This window comes from Triticum dicoccoides, chromosome 7B (genome assembly GCF_002162155.2).
Source record: "Triticum dicoccoides isolate Atlit2015 ecotype Zavitan chromosome 7B, WEW_v2.0, whole genome shotgun sequence".
Taxonomy (NCBI): domain Eukaryota; kingdom Viridiplantae; phylum Streptophyta; class Magnoliopsida; order Poales; family Poaceae; genus Triticum; species Triticum dicoccoides.
The window spans coordinates 280672426-280680103 of record NC_041393.1 but is presented as its reverse complement, the minus strand read 5'-3'; positions in this window follow the sequence as shown (position 1 = coordinate 280680103).

The following is a 7678-nucleotide window of genomic DNA, read 5'->3' as shown; positions in this document are numbered from 1 at the left end:
AAAATGAATGTTGATGGCTCCTACTGGAAGCCTGAGCAGTATCCCAAAACCACATGGGTTGCTGCAAAGGAACCTTCAGTGGATCCATCCACCTTATCTGGCTTTACCTGTGCTAATCCTATTATCATTGATGAATCCTTTGATGCAAACTATAAACTGTTCAAAAATCATAATGGTGAAGTGTTTGCCAGGTATATTGGTACTAACTGCAGGAATGGACCGGCAATGAAGAAGATCTGGGTTCCCAAAAGCTGTCTGAGAATCTTCCTGTGAATGTTGTCATGACACCACCAGGGAAGAAGACAAACCCCAGACCAAAGGCGTCATATGGTCCAACGGCTTCATACGGAAACAGGACTCACCTGACTCACCCTAACGCCATTGTTTTGCAGGGAAATCGTACTCAAACGTATGAATATGAGCGCGTGTCTTCAAACCGCTATGTTCATAGGACTAAGAACTTTTCTGCTTATTCATATGAGTATCATTCATCTCCTGCAAGGCTATTTGCTAGGGCTCCAAAGCCGAAATTCTCAGATGCTGCACATAGACTCATTGCTTCTAAGCCACCCCTAAAGATGTGGGTGGTGAAGAAGAACTAACTCTCTTTTGCAGAACATGGTCTCCAGCCAGCAATCAAAGGCGTCCGACATTATTGCTGGGGACCTAAAACACAAAGGGACGCATCATAAAATGACTTACTATGTATTCCATATATGAATCGCTTACCTGTCATACTATGTGCTAACCTATGCTAAGTGCTGTGATAATCCATGTGCGCCAAATGCTTATGCTTCACAACATACCTTGTGAAGCCTATCCTCCTAACTGCACTGTAGGGTATGATGCCTCATGCTTCAGAATGGATTATGGACAGTGGATGCACTAATCATATGACTGGTGATCGAAGTGTTCTCATGGACTCAACCTTACGTCCATCCGACAAGAGTCAAATCACATTTGCTGACACTGGTAAAGGCAAGGTATTGGGTCTAGGTAGAGTTGCAATCTCAAAGGATCAACACATGGATAAAGTGATGCTTGTTGAATCCCTTGGACTCAACTTAATGTCTGTCTCAATGCTTTGTGACTTAAACATGATTGTGATATTCGGAAAATATCGTTGCCTTGTACTAATGGAATCTGACAAGTCTTTAGTCTTTGAAGGGTATAGGAAAGGTGATCTATACATGGTAGATTTCTCAGTAGGTCCACAGCTTGCCGTATGTCTTCTTGCAAAAGCTTCAGAATGCTGGATCTGGCATCGGAGGCTGGGACATGCTCGCATGAGGAACTTGCACACTCTCGTCAAGAAGAGGCATGTCATAGGCATCGAAGGTGTCAAGTTCAAGAAAGATCATTTGTGTGGTGCTTGCGAAGCTGGCAAGATGACTAGGGCCAAGCACCCCTCGAAGACAATCATGACGACATCTCAACCCTTTGAGCTGTTGCACATGGACTTATTTGGCCCTACTCACTACTCTACCCTCACAACAATGGCGTGTCTCGGCTTCATCATTGTTGATGACTACTCAATATATACATGGGTGCACATAATTCTCTACAAGACTGAAGTACAAGATGTCTTCAAACGATTCGCCAATCGAGCAATGAACAACTATGGCGTCAGGATCAAGCATATCAGAAGTGATAACGGCACTGAATTCAAGAACACCGGGCTTGATCTTTATCTGGATACAATGGGAATTACTCATGAATTCTCTGCCCCATACACACCTCAGCAAAATGGCATTGTAGAGCGCAAGAACAGAACCCTCATTGAGATGGCTCGAACAATGCTCGATGAGTACAAGACACCAAGAAAGTTCCGGCCTGAAGCTATTGATACAGCTTGTCACATCATCAACCGTGTCTACATCCAAAAGCTTCTGGGAAAAACATCCTATGAGCTCCTTACTGGCAAGAAGCCAAATGTCAGTTACTTCAGAGTTTTTGGTGCTGGATGCTGGATCAAGGATCCCCATCACAAGTCAAAATTTGAGCCTAAAGCACACAAAGCCTTCATGCTCGGTTATGGAAAGGATTCACACTCTTACAGAGTACTCAACATCTTCCACTACAAAATCATTGAAACTGTGGACGTGCGATTTGATGAAACCAATGGTTCACAACCAGAACTCCTACCAAGCACATTAGATGAAGCTCCTTCCAGTGAATCTATCAAGCTGATGGGAACTGGTGAAATCATGCCCTCTGAAGCACAGCCTGAAGAGGAACTTATCAATTCTACACAAAACAAACCTGAAGACAATGCTCAGACCGAAGACAATCCTTCCAATGATGACAATGATCAGCATGAGCAAGGTCTTCGTCCAGTTCATCCTCATGTTGCAAATGAAGTACAAATTGAGAAGATAATTGATAGCATCAACACACCTGGTCCGCTTACTCGCTCAAGAGCAACACAGTTAGCAAATTTCTGTGGGCACTTTTCATTTGTATCAATATCTGAACCCAAGAAAGTTGCTGAAGCCTTTATGGAACCTGAATGGATTCAAGCCATGCAAGAAGAACTTCAACAGTTCAAGCTGAATAATGTTTGGGAACTTGTCAAGCGCCCTGACCCTCGCAAGCATAACATTATTGGCACTAAATGGATATATCGGAACAAGCAAGATGACATTGGTCAAGTCGTCAGAAACAAAGCACGTCTAGTGGCACAAGGATATACTCAAGTTGAAGGAATTGACTTCGATGAAACATTTGCTCCTGTGGCTAGGCTTGAAGCTATTCGCATACTGCTAGCCTATGTTAATCACCACAACATCTTGCTATATCAAATGGATGTGAAAAGTGTTTTCCTCAATGGCAAGATTGAAGAAGAAGTGTATGTTGCTCAACCACCTAGCTTTGAAGATACAAAACATCCTGATATGGTGTACAAACTAAACAAAGCACTGTATGGCCTCAAACAAGCTCCTCGCGCTTGGTATGATACAATCAAAGACTTCCTGAAGAGCAAAGGATTCAAACCAGGATCCCTAGATCCCACACTCTTCACGAAGACATATGATGGTGAACTGTTTATATGCCAAATATATGTGGATGACATAATCTTCGACTGCACCAATCAGAAGTATAGTGATGAGTTTGGATACATGATGCAAGAGCAATATCAGATGTCCATGATGGGTGAGCTGAAGTTCTTCCTTGGTCTTCAAATTCGTCAGCAAAGAAATGGCATCTTCATATCTCAAGAAAAATATCTCAAAGACTGTTTGAAGAAGTTCGGCATGCAAGATTGCAAAGGTTACACGACGCCAATGCCAGCCAAACATCATCTTGGTCCCGACGACAATGGTAAAGAGTTCGATCAACAGGTATACCACTCCATGATTGGTTCTTTACTTTACCTATGTGCATCTAGGCCAGATATTATGCTTAGTGTTTGCATGTGTGCTTGATTCCAAGCGGCACCAAAGGAATCGCATCACTTAGCTGTGAAGCGAATTCTTAGATATTTGGCTTACACCCCAACACTCGGATTATGGTATCCAAAGGTCTCAAGGTTTGATCTGGTTGGATTCTCGGATGCTGATTATGCTGGTGACAAGGTGGATCTCAAGTCAACATCAGGAACATGTCACTTTCTGGGACGATCACTTGTCTGTTGGTCTTCAAATAAGCAAAACTGTGTATCACTCTCAACTGCTGAATCTGAATACATTGCTGCTGGATCTTGTTGTGCTCAGCTTCTGTGGATGAAGCAAACTCTCAAGGACTATGGCGTCAATCTGAGACAAGTACCCCTCTTCTACGACAACGAAAGCGCCATCAAGATTGCCAACAATCCAGTTCAGCACTCGAAGACAAAGCACATTGAAATTCGTCATCATTTTCTCAGAGACCATGTCATGAAGAAAGATATTGACATCATTCACGTCAACACTGAAGAGCAACTGGCACATATCTTCACAAAGCCCCTGCATGAGAAAAGGTTTTGCAAGTTACGGTGTGAGCTAAATATCTTGGAATCCTGAAATGTCCTGTGATCAGGCACACATCCTAACACTTATGCATGTTGATGACTTAGATGTGCAACACACGAAGTAAAGTATATATTCAATCAATGAAGACTTACATTCTGAGTGTGAATACATTAACGTGGAATTTGACTTCGGAGCGCCACGATAATTGTGCGTCGTGTATGGGTCTAATACTTCCTATACGGTGCGTAACGCCACCACCAAATTTCTTGGTTTGAAGTGTTTCACTCATGGCGTTATTGTTGAATATCTTCGTATATTGATTTGTCCTCAACTTTCAACTTATCTTCATGATTTACTTCACTATGTTGAGTTGATTGCTTTCTCATATATATATATATATATATATATATATATATATATATATATATATATATATATATATGCTAGTATTCTGTCCTCTACAGCATTCACTTATAGCTATGTCTTCATTGTTGAATCTTTTGAACTAAGTGAATGTGATCGGACCCTAATCTCCCTATGCTTACTATCTCAAACTCTATCTGTCCAAATCATATGCATTCTATTGAAACTGTCGAATGTCTTCTCTGAATCCTTGTTAGCACAAGACACAGAGACAAACATTAAGTCGGTTAAATGATTCATCCTTATTGACTGAAATCTGGAGAAGCCGGAACAAGCATCCGACAAACTTGGCGGGCGTGGGAACGTGGGACAACTCTGAGTATGTTGCATGCTTGCCACGTGTCCCACGGATGTGAACCGACAGGGGCACCTGCGTAATTGCGTTGTGCCGCACATCTACTTATAAATACGTGTCCCCTGCGGTCAAGAAAACCTTCTTCCACATATCCACCTCGTCAAAACCCTAGCACCACCGCTAGCTCTCGACGACGCCGGCGACGAAGCGCTTAGTTGCCGCGAGTTCTCCGACGCCGTCCTCACGCCGGCCGCGGGCATCGTCCTCTCCGCCGCCACCGTAGGTGTCCTCCATCGCCAAGTTAGGGCACGCTGGATTGAATTGCTCGGTCTCCTATTCATCCCATCTAGCAATTCTTCGTGTGGTAAATATAACTCTATTTTTACCAGCTTTTCGATCCTCAATGATTCATCCAATTTACCAGAATTGGTTTCTATCTATACAAAGTTAGATCTATTCTGTCTGCATCTCATACTGCCTAGTATATTCACTTAAGCTTCACATCTAGTTAGATTCCTCACTTGTACTTATTCACGGATTCGTACAAATCTGGAACCGACTCTTAACATATAAGTGAATGTCTTCGCAACATGAGGTCAATGTCTTCAAACTGATTTATCTTCAAAATCTTCTGAGAATGCATATGACTTCTTCCCCTTCCCTCACATCTCTAATGCTGTCATAGGTACATGTCCGTGGGAGAATCCCTAGGTTCTCATAGTCTGCATTCGTTTGCAGAATTCTTACAGCAACACATTGAATCTCCCGAAGCCAGTTCCTGTCTGACCAGCAAGAAAAAGCCTTTGAAGCCTTTGAACCTATTGAAACCATTCAGTTTGAAGTTCATGGCTGCAGAGAAATCAGTAAGGAAGGGTGGCAGACAACGTCGTGGGGGAACTTCAAAGGATCTGCCTGATGATCTTGCAGAAATCTACAAAACAGATCCTGAAGAGGATTATAATAATTGCAAGACTCGAATCCAATGGATTCGACGCTATTGGGTTGAACAATGGTTCAAGTACAAGTTCGTGACCCAGGAGTACACTGAGAAGAATGCTATCAAGAGTCCTTGGGGTGATATTCTCTATCGAGGCCTTCCCCCCAAGAACAAAGCTGAAGCCATTGCACAAGAATTCCATCCTTACTTGGTCCGTGGACCACAGCCTGAAGATGTCGACCCATCATCATTGCTCTGGTGTCGTGACGACAATATCTTCAAGCGCAACTTCCAGTATGCTAAGGCTTCGGCAAAGGAAAACAAGAAGTCATGGGGATTAGACTTCAATCCTGGTCCCTCTGCTCCCCATGATGATGGCACACGTGAAGCTGAAGAAAATAGAATTGGCCCCTTTGCAAACCTTGATGGCCTCATCTCATACGTCTTGGTCCAAGGTGCCAAAGTGGATCATTCTGACAATGATGCTGATTCTGATGAAGCCCCAGCTCCTCCTCCAAGGCCGCAGAAGACAAAGAAGATTAAGGTTTCATCATCAGCTGCACCTCCAAAAGCTTCTCGTGTGAAGCCACTGGCCACTTCACCTCCTGAAGACAGTTTGCAGTCTGAAGATCTTTCACGCATCTCCAAGAAGACGGAGAAGAAAAAGAAAATCGTCAAGAGTATTGATCAGGCTTTGACTCCTGCTGCCATTCTGCGTGATGAGCACATTGATCTGTCCAGCGATGATGATCTTGGAGATGATGCTCTTGAGCAACTGATCAAGAGCAAGGAAGAAGCAGAGATCTTCAATAACTTGCCTCTCTTTGATGTGGCCGTCCTCCATAACTTCATTGATGAATGGTTTGACACACCAAATCTCAGCTTCGATGATCGGCAACTTCCAATTGGCCTCGGCGTCGCCTTCAATGGCGCCATTGCTTCTGAGCTAGCTATTTCTCAGCGCATCGTCGAATTGAAGCACAAGATTGACTATGAAAAGGCTCAGTTCAAGAAGCATGTGGCCAATCTCAGTGTGCAAGATGTCAAGAACTTCAAGATCATGCTTCACGAGCTCAAAGAGGTATTTCACAAGAAGCGTGAAGAAGCAAGAGGCTCTCGTGAGCGCATGAAAGATCTGGCTGACAAGTGTGTGCTTGCCTACAATGAGGCTGAAAAGCGCAAGGCTCTTGGTCGTCCTGGCATCGACCCCAGGATGGCTGCAAAGAAGAAGAAGAAATCGACTATCCAACCTGCACCTTCAAGGCAAGATGAACCTTGTATTGTCTTCCCAAGCAGCATGACTGGCTCGAAGCCAAAGGTCATGTCAACCGCTTCAGAACAGAAGAAGACGAGGGCTGCAGAGGCTAAAGCTAGAAAAAGGAAAACCTCCGAAGCCTCTGATGCTGCTCCCTCCAAGAAGAAGCGCAAGACCAAGAAGATTCGGGCTGCTCCCATAGAGCCCCTTGTTGTTGAACCCATCTCAGTGGTTCGTCCTGCATCCGCTACTCAAGAACTACGAATGACTGTTCATGAGCCTGCTTCCATAGAGACTCCTGAAGTTGAAGAGATTCTAGCAGATGATCCCATCACTGCTGAAGACATTGGTCATCATGACAATGTTGAAGATGATGAAGTTCTTCCTCAAATTGAATACAATGTGGTATCATCACCTGTTCGTACGAACAGCGAAATCATCAGCATTGGTCGTCCTCTGACGCCAATCGCTCAGGATGCTTCATGGGTTGATCGCCCGCAACAACAAGACTCCCCCCGTACTCCCCAACAACAACAAGCCACACCATCCGTGCAAGTTAAAGAGGATGAGGACCTGCCCACTCCATCTCCAAAAGCGTCGCCTGTACTACAAAGGCTTCGCAAAGGACCAAGGCCTCAATCCCCTCTTCCGAGCGTTCGAGAAGGAGAAGTGCACCATCAACCTGTTGCACATCATGTGTTTTCAGAAGCCACTCCTGCTGTAAATGTCTCCGAGTCTGAAGCACCAGCTGCTGAAGACAATCCGGCTGCATCAGCTGATGACGAACGTCAAGAAGAACGTGTCCCTACCCCCCCCCC